The sequence below is a fragment of the Ornithorhynchus anatinus genome, chromosome 3, assembly GCF_004115215.2.
Source record: "Ornithorhynchus anatinus isolate Pmale09 chromosome 3, mOrnAna1.pri.v4, whole genome shotgun sequence".
In the NCBI taxonomy this organism is placed as follows: domain Eukaryota; kingdom Metazoa; phylum Chordata; class Mammalia; order Monotremata; family Ornithorhynchidae; genus Ornithorhynchus; species Ornithorhynchus anatinus.
The window spans coordinates 81,124,142-81,142,507 of record NC_041730.1 but is presented as its reverse complement, the minus strand read 5'-3'; the positions used below and the strand labels follow the sequence as shown (position 1 = coordinate 81,142,507).

Sequence of the window (18,366 nt, the reverse complement as noted above, 5' to 3'; positions counted from 1 at the left end):
CTACCCACAGGTGTTTAGTTCATATGATTGATGGATTAAAAAAAATGCTGTGCCTTTCTTGATTGTTGTGTGCCATGCTAATCTACTGACACAGTTTGCTCCCAATTTTCAAGCTAAGATGGAGTTTGGTCTGAGACTTTGTTTTATAGAATATCTTACCACGTTTCTTCTTCCTCTTTCTTTTCAGTTGCCCCATTTCAATTTACCACAGAGCAGTTTGAGTTTTTTTTAAAGTGGTATTCAAGTGCTAACTATGTATCAAGCCCTGTTCTAAGCAGTGGGGCAGATACAAGTTAATCAGGTTGGACACAGCCCCTGTTTTACATGGTACCCACAAGTCTAAGTATTGAATCCCCATTTTACAGTTGAGGAAATTGAGGCACAGAGAAGTTAAATGATGTACCCCAAGTCACAAAGCAGGCAAGTGGCAGAGCTGAGAGTAGACCCCTGGTCCTCTGACTTCCAGGCCTGTGCTCTTTCCACTGGACCATACTATTTCCCTACTGTTTGGATACCCTACTGTTAAAAATCTCTTCGTGTTAACCCGCTAGTGAAGCTGTGTTCAGCTGAGCATAGCTTTATTAATAGTAATAATAATTATGGTACTTGTTAAGCTCTTACTCTGTGCCAGGCACTGTACTACGTGCTGGGGTGGGTACAAGCAAATTGGGTTAGACACAATTCCTGTCCCATATGGGGTTCACAGTCTTAATCCCCATTTGCCCAAGGTCACACAGCAGACACATGGCAGAGCTGGGATTATAACTCGTGTCCTCTCACTCCCAAACTCAGGTTCTTTTCACTAGGCCATGCCGCTTCCTCATGCTGTTTTGACAGTGGGAGTTGGACTTTTTGTTAGGACTTTATTGTGTGATCCTGTTTTGCCATTTGATGTTGACTGTAACCCACAAATGTCTTTATTGTTTGTGATCCTGTTTTGCCATTTGATGTTGACTGTAACCCACAAGTGACGCTGAGGAAACTGTTCAAGGAGTCGCATGTGGTGTCCTTGCTGACCTCCTGGCCACCTGTCTCTCCCCACTTCAGTCCATACTTCTGTCTGCTGCCAGGATCATTTGCCAGGACCACTCTGCTGCCAGCATCATCTACAAAAAACGTTCAGGACATAATAATAATAATAAAGATGATGGCATTTGTTAAACGCTTACTATGTGCAAAGCACTGTTCTAAGCACTGGGGAGGATACAACGTGATCAGCTTGACCCACGTGGGGCTTACAGTCTTAATCCCCATTTTACAGATGAAGTAACTGAGGCACAGAGAAATTGTGACTTGCCCAGAATCACACAGCTGACAAGCGGTGGAGCTGGGATTAGAATCCACGACCTCTGACTCCCAAGCCCATGCTCTTTCCCCTGAAGCATGCTGCTTCTCTGGCATGACACCCTCTCCTCAAAAAACTCCACTGGTTGCCCATCTAACTCCGCATCAAACAAATACTCCTCAACATTGGCTTTAAAGCATTCCGTCTCCTCACCCCCTCCTACCTCAACTCCCTACTCTCCTTCTACAACCCAGCCTGCACACTTTGCTCCTCTAGTGCAAACCTTCTCACTATGCCTCAGTGTCTCCTGTCTCACCACCATCTCCTGGCTCATGTCCTGCCTCTGGTCTGGAACGCCCTCCCTCTTCAAATCCAACAGACAATGACTCTCTTTAAAGCTTTTAAAGCCTTACCACAGGCACATCTCCTCCAAGAGGCCTTCCCAGACTCAGCACCCCCTTTTCACTTCTTCCACTCCCTTCTGGTTCACATTGACTTGCTCCCTTCTTCTTCCCCTCTTCCCAGTCCTACTGCACTTATATACATATTTGTAATTTATTTATTTGTCTTGATGTCTGTCTCCCTCACTCTAGACTGGGGGCAGGGAATGTGGCCATTTACTCTTGTTTCTTACTCTCCCAACATCTTAGTGCAGTACTCTGCACACAGTAAGTGCTCAATAAATATGATTGAATGAATGAATTCAAGCCAATGTGCTGCCTAAGTAACAGGAGTCTGTGATACTATTTAGCTTCATGTTTGGGGCATAGCTACATTCCTTCAGGTCATCAATTGTAGTGCCTGGCCATCTGGACAAAGCAGTTTATAATCCTTTCCTAGTCTTCTTAGATATGTGCCTCTAGGCAGCAATTATCCATAGAGACCAACTCTTGAATGACTCACTTTAATATTTTGGATGATGCTCAGGCCTTGTTGCATCGGAAGTACTTCCTGGAGGAGTAGGAACATAGACAGATACTTGCATGGCTTGGATTAGACAGTATTATGTTCTCTCTCTTTGGTGATGGAGAGTGGATTGGAAAAGACATTCTTAGCTCTTACACAGCAGCTGTATTATCGTGAAGCATTCCCTGCCATGGCATGGAAACCCTACTTTATTTGTGGTACGATATTCCACAGCCAGTCCACAATTAATATTAAAACCTGTTTTTAAAATGAGGGCAGTGAATTGCAGGGAGAGGACTGATGACACTGACTTAGAAATCCTCAAAAACTGACTATAGAGCCAGTTTCACAAGGGTATTAGACCCAAATCAGAACAAAAAATCCATGTCTTCTCATTCTACGAGAACCTCCAGTGGTTGCCTGCATCAAACATAAACTCTTCACCATAGGATTTAAAGAACTCAATCACCTTATCCTGTCCCCTCTCCCCGCCCCCTCCACATACCTTACCTTGCTGATTTCCTACTACAACTCTGTACGCTCACTTCGCTCCTCTAACACCAATCTACTCACTGTACCTCGATCTCATCTAATTGCCAACCTCTCAACCACATCCTGCTTTGTCCTGAAACTCCCTCCCACTTTATATTGGACAGACAACTACTCTCTTCCCCTTCAAAGGCTTATTGAAATCATATCTTCTTCCAGACTAAGCTCCAGTTTTCCTCAACTCCCATTCCCTTCTGCATTACCCTGACTTGCTCCCTTTACTCTTTCCCCCCACCCCAGCTCCACAGCGCTTATGTATGTATCTGCCATTTTATTGATTTGTACTGATGTCTGTCTCCCTCCCCTCCACCCCCCACCCCCCCAGACTGTGAGCTGGCTGTGTGCAAGGAATGCCACCTTTTATTGTTGTACTGAACTTTCCCAAATGCTTAGTACAGTTCTCTACACATAGTAAGCACTTAATAAATACTATTGAATGAATGAATACATCTTACAGAAGCTCACTTCCCCACATTCAAAGTCTTATTAAAATCAGATCACCTCCAAGAGGCCTTCCCCGACTAATCCCTCATTTCCCCTACTCCCCCTCTCTTCTGTGTCTCCTTGCATTTGGATTTGTACTCTTTATTTATCCTACCCTCAGCCCCACAACACATGTATAATTTATTCATTTTTTAAAAAATGTCTGTCTCCCACCCAGACTGTAAACTCCCTGTAGGCAGGGATCATGTCTACCACTTTTATATTATACTCTCACAACTGCTTAGAACAGTGGCCTACAACAGTAAGCACTCAACAGATCTGATTGATGTTTTGATTAGCTGTGAAACATTTATGCTGTATTTAAAAATGATGAGCATCCCATTTTGATAACTTAGAAACCCAGATATTCTAAACTATCAAACAACTCAACGATGATATTTACTGAGCACCTAATGTGTGCAGTACTTATTGTGTGCTGTGTACATTAAGTCCATTTTGGTCATGAAAAAGTTATGAGAAAAGTATATCAAGTTTCAAAAATGAATTTTGTTGAACCCCTACTATGTGCAGTATCTCTTATGTATGTGTAAATTCAATTTTAAATCCATTTTGACTGTGAAAAATTTATGAGAAAAACTGTCTGCATTTCCCAAATGAACTTGGAAAATTAGGTTTAATCAGGTGTTATCAGGTTAATTTGGTGCTTGACAGATACTACAATTAAGATGATTATGAGGGTGGGGAGGGGTCAGAGGTGGATGGAGTGAATGAGTGCAGAGGGAAGACATGGAAAACCTTGGTGGACGTTGGCCTCAGAAGCATCCACAAGGATGAGGCGTAAGAGAACATTTGAGAAGCCAGAGCAGAGAAACACCCAACGTTCTCACCACCCATAATCCAGGACAATGCTACTGGGGGCAATGGAAAATATTGACAATCTCACATATAATAATAATTGCGATATTTGTTAAGTGCATACAATGAGCCAAGCAGTGTTCTAAGCGCTGAGGTTGGAGCAAGGTAATCGGGCTGGACATGGTCCCTGTCCCACACAGGGCTCACAGTCATAATCCCCATTTTACAGATGAGGTAACTGAGGCACAGACAAGTTAAGTGACTTAGCTAAGGTCACACAGCTTAGGTCACAAGTGGCAGAGCCAAAATTAGAACCCAGGACCTTCTGTCTCCCAGGCTTGTGCTCTATTCATTAGACCACACTGCTTGCCTAAGCAAATTGCCCTCAGGCAACATGTCAGAAACAGGATGGATTCAAAAACAGATTTCAAAATTTTTCTTTAAACCCCTTCACTGCTCAGTGGATGTAACAATAAAAATTTTAGATTTTTTTACATCGATGAGGTAGAATCCAGCTAAATGGGCAAAACACTAAAAGTCTCTACCCTTCTTTCCAGGGAATAAATTTAAGCAGTAGAAAAATTGAAGTCATTAGATTTAATAATTGCTACTGTTTTTATACATCATTAACCACATGTTTTGGATCTTTTTATTTGACCACATCCTCAGATGACCAGTGCAAAGGAATATGTTGAACTTAATCCTAGTGGTGACAAATGTTTATTTTGCAGTGTTCTGGATGTGAATAAAGTCTTTCCATCCTTAAGGATGTGGGTCAATAAATGCGGGCTAGTGGGCTACTTGAAACTTTAAATGGCTTCCTTGGTGGAGAGGCAGTGACTCTTTCTAACGCTGCTTGTTTTATCTTTAGAATTGGGCTTACTGAATCTCAGAATGGGCTAGGAAAGCTTCAGTCAATCTGATTTGTGTTGCTCTACTGTCTCTTCCATTTCAGTGGGTTTGAATTACCTTTGTTAAAACGTTGAGGAGAAGCATCATCAATGTTCTCTGGCTTACCCTGGATGATATCTACTGATGTTTCAAGAATAATAATAATACTCTTATTATGTGCCAAGCACCGAGGGAAATACATGTCACATATGGAGCTCACAGTCTAAGTATGAGGGAGATAAATTTTTAATCCCCAGTTTACAAATGAGGAAAGTGGGGCACATAGAATCAATCAATCAATCAAATTTACTGAGGGCTTATTGAGTGCAGAGCACTGTGCTAAGTGCTTGAGAGAGTAGACTATAATAGAGATGGTAGCCACATTCCCTGCCCACAATGAACTCACAGTCTAGAGGAGAAGGCGGACAATATAAATAAATAAATGATGGATATGTACATAAGTGCTGTAGGGAGAAGTTAAGTGATTTGCCCAAGGTCTCACAGTAGGCAAGTGGCAGAACTGGAGTTAGAATCCAAGTCCTCAGATTCCCAGACCTCGGCTCTTTCTACTGTGATGTAGTGTGTCTGGTGCTTATTCATAACAATAACTGTGGTATTTGATGGGTGCTTACTATGTTCCAGGCACCATACTTAAAGCTGGGATAGATACAAGCAAATCAGATTGGACACACCCCCTGTCCCATGTGGGCCTCACAGTCTTAAACCCCATTTTATAGAAGAGGTAAATGAGGCAGAGAGAAGTGTAGTAATTTGCCCAATAATTTGCCCAGTGTTGCTCAGAGTGGGGGCAGGGAGAGAGGGGGGGAGCTGGGATTAGAACCCCAGGCCCACGCTCTCTACACTAGGCTGGAAAGGCTCCACAGGTGACTGCTGGGTGAATTCCAGTTGTTGTGCTCTGTTGCTGAAGCTAATCAGGGCCTGTTTGTCCTTCAGTTATTACTCCCACAGAATTTAGTCTGGCCTCTTTGATCTTCAGGGCTTCTGTGGTCTGGGGTGCCTGTTCTTTGCATTTCAGGTAATCCCTGAGGAGGAAGGGTAAAGTTTTTATCGGTCAATTATATGTATTGAGTGTTTACTGTGCTCAGAGCATTGTACTTGAGAGAGAACAATGTAACAATCAATTGATCAACAGTTTTTTTGAGTGCTTACTGGGTGCAGAGCATCATCATCATCTATGGAATTTATTGAGAGCATACTGTGTGCAAAGCACTGTACTATGCACTAGGGAGAGTACAATACGATGGAGTTGGTAGACATGTTCCCTCCCCACAGGGAGCTTACAATGAGTCCTGCTATAAAGGGTCTGTGACACAGGGCCGAGGCCCTTCTCTGATGGGACCTCTATTGGGTATGTCATCCCAATCAAATTTTAACCAACTCAGTTGGTTTGGTGGTTTCTAATGATGATTTGTTGTGACTAAAACCATCTCCCAGACACATCCTGGCCAAATTCAAGTTGGCAACTATAAACTTGAACTGTGAAATGCCGTGTGAAGAAAATATTTTATTTTTTCAGTTCCATTGTAAATATAATTGTCAAGTCCACTGAAGGGCTTTTTGGTCAACTCCTTGATCCTCATGTTTCTTCGTTCAGCACACATATGCAGACCTCAATATCCTCTTTCTTCGGGGAAAGAATGGCCACAGAAGAGCCAAACAAGGAAAATACATGCTATGTTTCCACAGCCATTAATGTAGGAAAAAGTGATTGAGGTTTTGAGCAGTATAAACCTGGTATTTATGTAGCAAAGAGCAGGGGATGGTAAAATCTAATTCGCATGGAAGAAAACTTTCCATATGGTAATATGGAGTGAGCCTTTGTTGATGGTAATGTTGCAAAGCTCCTTTACAATTTGGAAGCCTTTTATTTCCTCTCCTACCCTTTAACTATAGTTGTCGATGTGGATTTTACCTCAATCCAATCACTGGAATGAGTATTTTTGGAATTAAATAAGAAATCAGATGTCTGGTCATGGGCATGAGTGATAATGCCTATATCCACAGACAAACGTGTGTGTGATTTGAATTCTCTATGTATGAATCTTCCGTTTATTGTCTTTACCCTTAGTTCAATCAGTCGTCTTTATTGAGCACTTACTGTGTGCAGAACAGCATACTAAGCACTTGTATGGTACAGTATACCAGAGTTGACACGTTCCCTGCTCACAGTGAGCTTACAGTCTAAATGGGGAAACAGACATTGAAACAAATTATGGATATTTCCATAAGTGCTATGGGACTGAGGATGGGGTGAATACAAGATTCAAATCCAAGCGCAAGAGTGTCTTAGAAGGGAGTTTGAGAAGTGGAAATGAGGACTTGGAGAAGGCCTCTGAGTGAAGATGTGCTTTTAATAAGACTTTTGAAGGTGAAGAGTGTGATCATCTGTCAGACATGAAGAGGAAGGATATTCCAGGCCAGAGGCAGGATATGGGCGAGTGGTCGACAGTGAGGTAGATGAGATGAGGTATTGTGAATAGGTTGTCATTAGAAGAGCAAAGCATATAGGCTGGGTTGTAGTAGGAAATCAGGGAAGTAAGGTAGGAGGGATCAAGGTGATTGAGTGCTTAGGGAGTAGAGAGGCAGTGTGGTCTAGTGGAAGTAACATGGGCCTTAGAGTCAGGGGACCTGGGTTCTAATTCCTGCTCCTCCCCTTGTCTGCTGTGTAACCTTGGGCAAAGCACTTGATTTCTTTGTGCCTCAGTTGCCCCATCTATGAAATGGGGATTATTATTATTATTATTAACAATAATAATAATGGTATTTAAGCACTTACTATATGCAGAGCACTGTTCTAAGCACTGAGGTAGATATAGGGTAATCAGATTGTCCCACCTGAGGCTCACATTTTTTTAATCCCCATTTTTATAGATGAGGTAATTAAGGCACAGAGAAGTAAAGTGACTTGCCTAAGGTCACACAGCAGACAAGTGGCGGAGCTGGGTTTAGAACCCATGACCTGTGACTCCCAATCCTGTGCTCTTTTCACTGAGCCACGGTGCTTCTCTAGCAGGATTCAGACTGTAAGCCCCAATGCTTTTATGTACATATCTTTAAATTATTTATTACAATTTACTTATTCATATTAATGTCTGTCTCCCCCTCTAGAATGTAAACTCATTACTGGCGGGGAATATGTCCGCTAATTCTGTTGTACTGTACTCTCTCAAGTGCTTAGAACAGTGCTGTGCACATAGTAAGTGCTCAGTAAATACCACTGACTGATAGACATGGATTGTGTCCAACCTTATTATATTTGATATACCTCAGTGCTTAGTACAGTGCCTGGCACATAGTTCTCAGCCAATGCAATTAAAAACAAAAGGGAATTTCTGTTTGATGGAGAGATAGTTGGGCAATCAATGGAGGTACTTGTAGAGTGGGGAAACGTGGGCCGAACACTTTTGTGGTTGTTTTGATCTGGGCAGTAGAATGAAGTGTGGATTAAAGTGGAGAGAGACAGGAGGCAGGGAGGTAAGCAAGATGGCGGATGCAGTCATCAAGGAGGGATAAGATAAATGCTTGGATGAAGTTGGTGGCAGTTTTAATGGAGAGGAAAAGGTGGATTTTAATTATATTGTGAAAGTGGAACTGACAGGATTTGGTGACAGATTGACTATGGGGATTGAAAAATAGAGATGAATGAGAGGATAATTCCAGGTTTATGGACTTGTGAGTCGGGACAGTGGTGGTGCCATCTACAGTGAAGGGAAAGTCAGGGGGAGGACAGAGGTGTGGGTGGGAATTTAAGGAGTTCTCTTTTGGAAATGTTAAGTTTTTAGGTGTCAGCGGGAATTCCAAGTAGAGATGTCCTGAAGGCAGGAGGAAATACAAGACTGCAAAGGAAAGAGATCAGGGCTGGAGATGTAGATTTGGGAATCATTTCCATTGAGGTGGTAGTGGCACTGTGGCTCAGTGGAAAGACCCCGGGCTTGGGAGTCAGAAGTCATGGGTTCTAATCCTGGCTCTGCCGCTTGTCAACTGTGTGACCTGGAGCAAGTCACTTAACTTCTCTGTGCCTCAGTTACCACATCTGTAAAATGGGGATGAAGACTGTGAGCCCTACATGGGACAGCCTGATGACCTTGTATCTACCCCAGGGCTTAGCACAGTGCTTGGCACATAGGAAGCGCTTAACAAATACCAACATTATTATTATTATTAGTTGAAGCTACAGGTGCAAATGACTTCTCTGAGTGGGTGTAGATGCATATAGATAATGTAGTTCTGATTATCATACTGCTATGTTGCACACTCTCTAATCCAAGCATAAGAGAGTGTATTAAGATTATATGGGTAAGTTTATGAATTGAAAAGTTAGACTATTTTTAGAGATGGCCTTGTATACTTCATTGATTTAATCAAATATATGTATTAAAAAGCAGAGTGGTGATGATGATGATGATGGTATTTGTTAAGCGCTTACTATGTGTCTTGCACTGTTCTAAATGCTAGGATAGATACAAGGTTGTCCCACATGGGGCTCACATTCTTAATCTCCATTTTACAGATGAGGTAACTGAGGCATAGAGAAGTTGTGACTTGCCCAAAGTCACATAGGTGATAAGTAGCGGAGCCGGTATTAGAACCCATGACCTTCGACTCCCAAGCCTGGGCTCTTTCCACTATGCCACTCTGCTTCTCTGTCTAGTGGAAAGAGCACATGACGGGGGTCAGGAGAGTTGGGTAACCTTGAGTAAGTCACTTAACTTCTCTGTGCCTCAGTCTCCTCATTTGTAAAATGGGGATTAAATGCCTGTTCTCCCTGTCTCATTGACTGGAAGTCCTTTGTGGGACAGGAACTACCCCAGTGCTTAGTGCAGGGCTTGGTACAAACCAAGCGCTTAGCAAATACAATTATAATAATTATTATTAGTAGTAAAGTGGAAATAAGGGAAAGATGTGAAACAACATAGGAAGAATGGACCTGGGAAAACCAGATTTTCCCTGCCATTTAACTGGAATAAAACAATGCTCTGCGAACAGCAAACAGCAGGTGCTCAGTACAGCTCTCTACACATAGTAGACATCAAATGCAGTGTTATTCACATAGTAGATATCCCCTAAAGTGCTCTATACACAATAGGAGTCCAGGCCAGTGCTCTGCACAAGGTAGATATTCACTACAATGCTCCGTATGCAATAAGTACTTAGTACTGGACATGTAGGAGACACCCATTACCATGTTCTGCATATGGTAGATGCCTAGAATCATGGTTTGTGGGCAAAGAATGCATCTTGTGTTCTCCCAAGTGCTTAGTACAGTGCTCTACACACAGTAAGCGCTCAATAAATATCATTGATTGATCGATTGGTTTGTTAGTTACTAGTAGTGCTCTTTCTGCAATATGATTTGCATTTAAATGTGATTTGTAAGACTCGTCCTCTAGACTGCAAGCTCGCTGTGGGCTTGTGTCTACATACTCTGTTATAGTGTACTCTCCCCAGTACTTAGTACAGTGCACTTTACACAATAAGCACTCAATAAATCCCACCATTTGTCTGCAGTGTGTCCTTGGCCAAGTCATTTCACTTCTCTGTGCCTCATTTACCTCTTCTGAAAAATTGGAATTGAGACTGCGAGCCCCACATGGGACACGGCACTGTGTCCAACACAATTTGCTTGTATCAACCTCAGCGCTTAGTGAGGTGCCTGGCACATAGTACTCACTTAACAGATACCATGATTATTATTACTATTAAGACCACATTCCCTGCCCACAGTGAATTTACAGTCTTGATGGTTGCCTGGCAGACTGCTTCACTTGCAAAATACCCATTTTTTGCTGTGGTGGAGTGTTAGATAGACGTGGGACACTGACAAGGGGTACAGGTACTTTGATGAAGTGGAATGTAGATGTGGAACATAGACATGGGCCATAAACCTGGGATGAGGGGCATTAGTAGGTTCGGGACATAGACTTGGGATATGGGGACATAGATGTGAGACAGGCTCGGTCAAAGCTCTGGCTTTGCAAATCCAGGTGAGTCTAGTTGTGGGAGTGCAATTGTGGTGTCTTTGTTCTACTTGATATCTGCTCCTGGCAGCCCATTTGACAAGCTTTCGCACTATACTTAGCCTGGTCTTCCTCTTTCTTGCCTCCTACATGGTTAATGAAATGATCAGTAAACCATTATGAAACCACTAAGACACCCATGGAATGAACGTATGCTTTTGGGCTGAGAAATTAAGTTTGACCCCTCAATTCTAAGAATCCAGGAGACTAAAGACAGGCTTAATCACATTTCTATGGCATGATAGATTTTCTGGGGTTTTTTTTTTTTACTTTAAATTCTGGGCTCACACTCATGTGAAAAAAGGGCGGGCTGGTCCAGCATCAAGTTTTAAAAAAAAAATTGTCCATAGATTTTACATGCCTGTTTGGCTGTTTCATAATGGTGGTTTTGCTCTAAGGCAGGCACAGCAATTTGAGGATGGAGAATGTGGGTTTGTGTGTGTGTGCATGTGTATGTGTGCATGTGTGTTTAAGGATTATATTTGTTTTTTAGGTCTGCCACATTCCTTCACAATTGACCACAGGCTGTAGCCTTACTCTTCTCCCAGAAAAAGTAATATCCCACAGTTCCCATTTGTGTGGGTTTTTCTTCTAAACAAAGCATCCTGGGGCAGTAGCACTCAAAGAGAATCCAGGTGTCGTCCAATCTGATGGGATGTTGCTTTGAAATTTTGCCTCCCGAGTTAAGCCGTTGCTGCATTGCAGGCTACAAGCAGCTCCCTTCCTAATTCTGTTTGGGGCTGAGAGCCAGGGGACTGCTAGAATTCTCCTGACAAGCTTGCTGGATGAACACTTCTGGGATATGGGTTTTAATCTCTCCATCAGGCTTGGCCCAATCCCAGAATATATCCAGGCCAAAGGTAGAAGGAGTTGGACTTTCTCCTTACTCTTGTTTAGCCTGTTAATTCTAGGGATTTGCTTTGGTGGAATAAGGTGTGGTTCAAGAATAATCTTCTGTGTTTCTTTGGTGGGAAACAATAAATATATAAACAAATAATAAATGAATAAATATTGGTAAGAGGTCTCGGATCAGGATCAGATTCACAGTAAGACTGCCTCACAGCACTTACGAATGTATCTGTAGTTTATGTTATTATATATTATATAATCTAATTATATATTACATATATGTCTGTCTCCCCATCTAGACTGTAAGCTCTTTGTGGGCAGGGAATGTGTCTGTTATATTGTACTCTCCCCAGTGCTTAGTACAGTGCTCTACACACAATAAGCGCTCAATAAATACGATTGACTGACTGAGTCAGGAAGGGTGGATGGATTGATTTTTTTCAGTCCTATCTGTGGAGTAAGAGGACTATCGGTTGCCTGGTCTCGCCAACCCTGTGAGTAGAAGCTTGATCTTGATGTCTTCAAATCCATTTCATCCAGTGGAATCAAATCTGGGGTCAACTCAGTGGAAAGGCAAGAAAGTTAGTGCACCATTTCTGATCCATTTCGTGAGCAGAAAATGTGACACTCATTCATCAACACTCGTTCATGGGGATTTTTTTGCCAAAGGAATTCTTTTAAATAGTTTTCTACCTTTGTGAGAACACCTCTATTTTATGAATCGACCAATGAATAATACTGGCGCTCAGCAACGGATGCAGGCTGACTGATGCAGGCTGCTGTTTTCTTGAACGAGGCCCCTGAAACCCAATGTTCTCGACCATTAGCCGTCCCCTGCATAATGCTGTCCATTTCACATGTCTCATGAATGACAACACCTTAAAATAACTAACTTGCAATAAGCACAGTTTTCAGCTTCTCTCTACTGATATACCAATACAAACGATCTATTAGTAGACACTGGAAGCTGTAGAAAGAAAACATCTCCTGCTTTTGGTTTACTTTGCCTAAAACCTCTTTCCCATGAATGATGATAAAATCCTCGGCTTATTTCATAGCCACAAGATCATGGGGAAAACAAAGAACTGGGGCTTATACAGAGCTTCTAGAATTTTATGGTTGGTAAGAGATTTTTGCTATGAAATTGCAAATTGTTACTGGATAGCATTGCCAACAATTGCTGCCAAATTGGGAGAAACAAGTAAGTGCGTTTGACGTTCTTATGTTAATCTTTCCTTCTTGTTTTCTTTTCTTTGAGTGGCCAAACCTAGACTCCTGCCCCTCCCCTTTCAATTGGCTGGGAAGTATTAAGAATTTCTGGCTTGACCTGTTGGCTTCAGTGGATATCCCAGAGGATTCCATGCACAATGGTAAACTGCTTCCTTATTGGGAAGGATGGAAGCTCTTTCCAAAATATCTGTCTTTGGGCCCAACCAATCCTGGGACATTTCATCTTTTCTTGAGATAGCTTTACTGATAGCCACATCATTGAATGTGCCAGGAATTTTTGTGTAAGATCACATACTATGGTACCGGATTCTTTTAGGGAGAATTTTCTCTCTGACAGGTTTGAGCCTTTGCCAGACTCTTGCCAGTCAGGATGAGAATTGCTCAGACACCAAGGTGCTGTTGCATGGGACTACCACCTCAGTAACGTGGCCAAGTGGAAAGAGCCCAGGCCGAGAGATCAGAAGACCTGGGTTCTAATTAGACTAGGGTTCTAATTCAAGTTTTGCCACTTGTCTGCTTTTTGACCTGGGGCAGGTCACTTTACTTCTCTGTGCGTTGGTTTCCTCATCAGTAAAATAGTGATTCAATACATGTTCTTCCCACTTAGACTGGAAGCCCCATGGGGCATGGGGACTGTGTGCTGATCTTGTACCTTCTCAAGCACCCTCTAGCCTGTAAGCTCATTGTGGGCAGGGAATGTGTCTTTTTTTTTGCTATAGTATACTCTCCCAAGTGCTTAGTAGAGTTCTCTGCACACAGAAAGTGCTCAGTAAGTACGATTGATGGAATGGATAATTCATACAGTGCTCAGCCTATAGTAAGGGCTGATCTAAGCTACCATTATTCATTTTTATTAAGAAGTTGGACTGGGGCTGTCTGGTTTTTCTTGAACTTTAGTTTTGGGGTGGGAGGAAGTAGAATATGCAGTTGAAGAGTATTTGAGCAGTAGAGGTACTGATTTCTGTGGAGCCACCCTATCTCTCACACTCCCCCCACGTGCCCAGTGACATTATGTGACATCAGCCCATTGCTGGGTAGGGATTGTCTGTTGCTGAACTGTACTTCCCAAGCACTTAGTACAGTGGTCTGCACACAGTAAGCACTCAATCAGTACAACTGAATGAATGAATCAGGTATTTGAAGTCTCTTAAGCTTTGTGCTTTTCATTCATGTATTTTAGGCATCACTGGCCAAGTGCAGCAAACCTGAAATAGAACACACTTCCTCCTGGGTATCTGGCTGCCTCCCTGTTGTCTCGTAGCAAACCTCCAATAGTAATAATTGTAGAATTTAGTCTTCCAAAAATAATGATGAAATTTTTTAATCAGTCAGTGAGATATATTGAGCACTTATTGAGTGCAGGACACTGGAATAAGCACTTGGGAGAACACATGATAACAGAGTTGGTAGGTTTGATTACTACCCCAAGGGAATTTACAGCCTATAGTCTATTAAATGCTTACTTTGTACTATGCTCTGGGGTAGAAATAAAATCATCATATTGGACACAGTCCCTATCCCACATGGGCTCATCATCTAAAAGGGAGAGAGAATAGACATTATTATTAATATTCTCTTATTAACAGAGAAGTTGCCATTTGCTAAAGGTCACCCAGCTGGGATTAGAACCCAGGTCTCCCAACTCCCAGTGCTTAGTACGGTTCTTGGTACCTAGTGATTAACAAATACCACAATTATTGTCATTATTGTAATAATAGTTAAGGATGACTGAATAGATAACTAAGAAATCAATCAATCAATCAACTGTATTAACTGATCACCGACTATGTGCAGAACACTCTACTAAGGCGTTAAAAGTCTAGAAGGGTAGAGAGAAATTAAAATAACTATGGATATGTACTTAAGTGCTGTGGGACTGAGAGTGGGGTGAACATCAAGAACTTATGGTAGTTGAAGCAAATAAGTTCTTGAAGAGAGTAGGTGTAGTAGTTAGAAAGGGACCCAGAACCTAGCCCTGCGGGACTTTCACAGTTAGAGGCAGAGAAGGAGCCTGTGAAAGAGATTGAGAAGGAGAGACCAAAGATAAAAGAGGAAAACCGGGAGAGGACAGTGCCAGTGAAGCCAAGGTTAGAAAACATTTCCAGGAGCAGAGGGTGGTCCACCATGTTGAAGGCAGCAGAAAGGTTGAGGTCGAGGAGTGTATTTAATTGAAACTGTCAGAGAAGAGCACTAGGTTCCTCATCTTGGCAAACCCTCCAGAGTAAGCTGGAAAGACAGAGCAAGTTAAGGACGGTAGGGCTTCGGGAGGCAGGTACTTGATGAATAGCTCTGGACCAGCTGGAGATTTTTGGAGCCTACAGAAACCCAAGTTTACTAGGCCCTTGCCTAGGGTGAAATAAAGCTGTGAGAGAATCTGGGAATCAGTCAATCGACTAGTCAATTAATTAATCGGTGGTATTTATTGAATGCCTTTCTACCGTATTCTCCCTCATGCTTAGTACAGTGCTCCACACACAGCTAAATCCTCAGTAAATACCACTGATTGACTGATACTGTATGGAGAGCATTGTGCTAGACTCCTGGGGGAGTACACTAGTAGAGAAGCAGCATGGCTCAGTGGAAAGAGAACGGGCTTTGGAGTCAGAGGTCATGGGTTCGAATCCCGGCTCGGCCACTTGTCAGCTGTGTGACTTTGGGCAAGTCACTTAACTTCTCTGTGCCTCAGTTACCTCATCTGTAAAATGGAGATTAAGACTGTGAGCCCTACGTGGGACAACCTGATTCCCCTGTGTCTACCCCAGTGCTTAGAACAGTGCTCGGCACAGTGTAAGCGCTTAACAAATACCAACATTATTATTATTATTATTAAGTAAAAAACACAGTCTTTGTCTTCTCGGTGGGGAAGATAGATATAAGTTATTTCCCTTTTGCATCACCTCTGTACTCATTCTTTAAGCACTTGATAGTCACCCTACACTCAACCCAATGGGAGTTATGTACATATATGTAATTCATTTATTTATATTGATATCTCCTTACAGGCAGGGAACATTTCTACTGACTCTGCTGTATTGTGGAAGCATGTGTAATAACTCCGTTGTATCGTACTCTCCCAAGGGTTTAGTTCTGTTCCCTGCACACCATGAGCACTCAGAAAATGTCATTGGTTGTTAGATTAAATACTGGGAGTAGGAGGAAAAGCAAAGATATAATAAGTGGTAATATGAATATAGTAGGATGAAATATGAAGTAGCTGAATAATTGAATATATGATGGCTAGCTATAAATATATGAGTGGGTGGGTGTTGAATTGCTCATTCAATCAATCAATTTGGGAGGAGTCAGAGTAGTTTGTCGAAACTGGATCTTAGCCAGTTCCTTTGCGCTCATAGTCTTCTGTTAAGGAGGGGATTCGGTACTTGATGTGGATCTAAGGCTAGACTCTGGAGTCTTCAAAGCAATCTCCTACTCAACAGGTGCTGCCTCATAGATTGCCTAACTCAGAGAATATGGCCCCTTACCCATGTCCTCCCCTTAGTCTGGAACTCCCTCCAGCTCCATATATGCCAGACCACCACTTTCTCCATATTCCAAGCATTATTAAGGTCACAGCTCCTCTGAGAGCCCTCTCTCTGATTAAGCCCTCTTTTCCCCAGCTCAGTCTTCCTTCTGCGTCATCTATGCACCTGGATCTGTGACCCTTGGGCATTTGATTGATATTCACCCCATCCCCACAGCCCTTAAGTGCATATCTTTAAATTAGATATTAGAAATTATTTCATCTTATTAATGTCTGCCTTCCTCTAGGCTGCAAGCTTGCAATGAGAGGGGAAAGTGACTGTTAATTCTGTTGTACTCCCCCAAGTGCTTAGTACAGTGTTCCATATAGTAAGTGCTCAATAAATACTACTGATTGAATGAATGATTGATTGAGACAAGGCCATGGGGATAGGGTTAGAAGTAAGGCGCCCGTTTAGCGCCAGCTCATTATGATATAGCACCCTGCAGTAATTTTTCATTTTACCCAAATCCTCGGCTAGCTAGAGTTTTTCTCCTCATTCATAGGCAGTTCAAAGAAACAGAAAATCAAGATGGCCGGTGTATTAGCAGTAAACCACTAGGTTCAGGCCAGGTGTGGGAGTTTCCAAGTCCCATCAAATTATCCTTATCCCAGAGTTGAAGTCCAAATTTCTAGTCACGATCACATAGTGGTGTTCAGGGTCTAGCACATACATCACACCTACCTCTCCCCCTAGAGACTCCCAAAGCCTCCCTGACTAGCAGTGACCAATCATCTCATTGCTTTTCTACCAAGACAGCTTCCTGAGGCAACTCCAAATTCAAAAAACAAAAAGCACTCAAAACCTTCTTTCGTTTTGTGTGTGTGTTTGTTGTTGTTGTTGTCTTTCTTCCAGTTTGGTCTGGAGAAAGCTCTTGTGCAGAGCAGGATCAGCAGCTGAACCATTCCAGCAAAAGTGGCCAAAGGAGGAACTGAAGCAGATGAGCTGCCACCGCACAAATAAACAATGTCTCCCTTCCCGACCTTCCCCTCTGTAATAACAATGATCCACACAGAATGCCTCCCACTTCCCATAAACAGTTTTTTTGCTGGGCTCAAGACGCCTTAGCTTCAACTTCTGCATTTACCCAGCCACTAAAGACATTCATCAAAACGCCCGCATTCAGGGCCAGGAAGGCTTACTTTCATCCCATTGTGCAGGTTTGGATACACTTTCTTTCTGGAAATATATCAAAGTCAGTCAGCCTGTGGTCTAGAGTGCTGAAGAGTTTAGTCATAGCTTTGGTCCAACTTCTGAACCACGATATTAAGCTTGATTTCTGAAATGTTTATGTTCATCGTAACTGAGTTGTTTATTGCAATTGTTGACACTAACACTGTACTGTCCAGATGACAGAACAGGATCAGCAACCAAGATTTTGTATTTCCAAAATCTAACTCGCAGATGTACACCTACCTAATCAAAGCCAGAGTGGAATGCCCTCTCTTTCATCACATGACTAGAGGAGTCAAGGTTATTAGGCCTATTCAGGAAAGTTCAAACATTCCCAGGGCTAGGAAGCTCTTGGACAGCAAAAGAGATCTGACCTGAGAGAATTAATCAGCAAATTTTTCTCTTGGATAAGTCTAGTGTGGCTTCCGGAGTATTCTACAGAAAAAGCATCGTTCTATCCCCTAGGGTTCAAGCCGCCTCTTCTGTGTATTTACCTTTAACATTGATGGGAGATCAGTTCTTTAGGGTGGGATTAAGGGGCAGAATCAGATCATTCTCAAGCAACTTTATTTTACCAGCATTCCCCCGCCCACTGTAGTTTATCACTGGCCCCAGGGAGTAGGCC

The 18,366-nt window shown here is 42.4% G+C and overlaps 1 long non-coding RNA gene across 1 annotated transcript in view; it reads left to right on the top strand.

Annotated features, from left to right (window-relative positions):
* Positions 1-17,626, top strand: part of LOC114809990 — a 131,975-nt gene extending 114,349 nt beyond the window's left edge. The window contains exon 3 of the long non-coding RNA XR_003757746.1: positions 17,424-17,626. This is a non-coding gene — a long non-coding RNA (uncharacterized LOC114809990). The remainder of the gene's footprint in view (positions 1-17,423) is intronic.
* Positions 17,627-18,366: the final 740 nt, after the last annotated feature.